This window comes from Polyodon spathula, unplaced genomic scaffold (assembly GCF_017654505.1).
Source record: "Polyodon spathula isolate WHYD16114869_AA unplaced genomic scaffold, ASM1765450v1 scaffolds_3343, whole genome shotgun sequence".
Classification (NCBI taxonomy): Eukaryota; Metazoa; Chordata; class Actinopteri; order Acipenseriformes; family Polyodontidae; genus Polyodon; species Polyodon spathula.
Genome location: NW_024474806.1, coordinates 1 through 2,000, shown reverse-complemented (window position 1 = coordinate 2,000; position 2,000 = coordinate 1). Strand labels below are relative to the sequence as shown.

Genomic DNA, 2,000 nt, shown 5'->3' with positions numbered 1-2,000 from the left:
GGCTCTCCGCCCCTTTCCTTTGTCTGGTCGGGTCCAGTTTTTCCCGCCGTTCCGCCTCCTTTTCTGGGGACTCCTCCCCCAACACTCTCTCCTTTGTTCTTCCCGGTGCCCTTCTCCTCCGGTTCTTTCCCTTTCTCAGTGTTCTTTTCTTTCGTCTCCTCTTTCTTTCTCTCTCCACCTCTTGCTGCTTGAGCATAGCTCTTCGTGCTCTTCGGACAATCCTTATACACGTGCTCACCGGATCCACAAAGATTACACCTCACATCACTGGGACAATCTTTTGAAATATGTCCGCTCCTGTAACAGTTCTTACAAATAATTTCGTTACACTCAGCAGCAAAATGTCCTGGACTATTACACCTAAAACAGACCTTAGGCTGTCCTCTATAATATACTGTCCCTCGTACCGCTCCAATCATTAAATCCGGACAAACATGAAGCATTTTCCCATCTTTAACAAAAAGCTTTGCAGTGTACTTCCACACCCCGTTCCAAATACCTTCTGAGTCGATAATTTTCAGTGGTACCTCATTCTGCAGCTCAAACCTTCTTTTCAAACTTGTGGTGATATCCTCCACCGGAAAAAACGGGCAAGACATCGTCACAAACACCGTTCGCCAGTCCTTTAGAAACAGAGGCTCCAAAGTAAAAACACGAGCAGGCAGATTCTCCTTATTCTCCCCAAAAATCTTCATCACCTTCAAACAAAGCTCTTCTGACTGCAGCACCAAATCGAACCTTCCTCGTCCGATGATCTCCTTAAGACAGTAGACATCTTCCGGATCCAGTCCCAGCAGCCCAAAAACGACCTCCAAAACAAACTTCCTCCTTCCCCACAGTCCTGTCAAATCCTTGAGCTGAAACCGCAAGGCATTCTTCCCACGCTCTTCCATTTTCAAAAACAAATTATTTTCTTTCCAGCTCACGCCTATCCAGAACCTAACCTTCGCCTGATAAGAACAGATCACACTTGACCGGAGCCAAGAGGCCGAGAAGCGATGCCCACAATGGTTTTGGCCAAACGCCCCGGGCGCGGCCGCCCGCCGCAGCAGTCGTGGTACTTGCTTCTCGGGCGGGCGGAGGGAGGAAGGAAGGAAGGAAGGAAGGAAGGAAAGGTGCCGGGCTCCAACGGGGGCGACCGCCCTTTCTGTGCTCGTTCTGCTTTTAAACTCCAGGTGGAGCCCCTCCCTGAGGGGAAGGGCTGTCCAAAAATTGGATCGAACTCGTAAATGCTCCTCTCCACGGAAATCTTTAGTAAAAGGCGAAAGGTTCATTCGAGCTGTAGAGAAGCCGGAGCGTGCCTTTGCTGGTGGCCGAGCCCTTCCGGCCGGCCCAAAGGCCCAAAGGCCCTCCCCTCTGCCAAGCGGCAGCGAGGCCACGCACGCAAAACAAAAACAGGGAACTCCTCCCAAAACGCATCTGCCGTTCCGCCCCGGCGAAAGGGCGCTTTGCTGCTGCTGCTACACTGGCCTGCTGCGTGTGTTAGGCCTGCCTGAATATGAAATATGAAAAAAAAAAAAAAAAAAAAAAAAAAAGAACGAAAAAGAGCGGGGGGAAACGCGGGCGCGTCCCAGGAAAGGGGGGCGGGGGAGGGTGGGGGCTCTCTCTCTCTCTCTCTCTCTCTCTCTCTCTCTCTCTCTCTCTCTCTCTCTCTCTCTCTCTCTCTCTCTCTCTCTCTCTTTGACCTTTCTGAGAAATGGGCACCGTTCCCGGAGGTACTGCAATACCGGGTCGATGCGTGGAGTGGACGGAGCAAGCCCCGCTTCCATCTCCCGCTTCCAAAAATCCATTTAATATAGACGGTCCCCCTATGGGGGACGTATCAGATATTAAACTGATAAGAACAGATTTTTTTTTTTTTTTTTTTTTTTTTTTTTTTTTTTATTGTATATAAATTCAAATACAGCAATCATTCCCAATAATCATATACATTTTAACAATCACTACAATCCATATACAATAAATACACAAAATACAATCACCAATGACACAAACATATT

General features: G+C 48.8%; 1 non-coding gene and 1 pseudogene across 1 annotated transcript; both read right to left on the bottom strand.

Moving 5' to 3' along the window:
• Positions 1-1,181: 1,181 nt before the first annotated feature.
• Positions 1,182-1,299, bottom strand: LOC121311896. Its single transcript, XR_005949589.1, has one exon. It is a non-coding gene; the product is annotated as a U5 spliceosomal RNA (small nuclear RNA).
• Positions 1,300-1,693: 394 nt separating this feature from the next.
• LOC121311895 lies at positions 1,694-1,910 on the bottom strand (annotated as a pseudogene).
• Between the last annotated feature and the right edge of the window lie 90 nt (positions 1,911-2,000).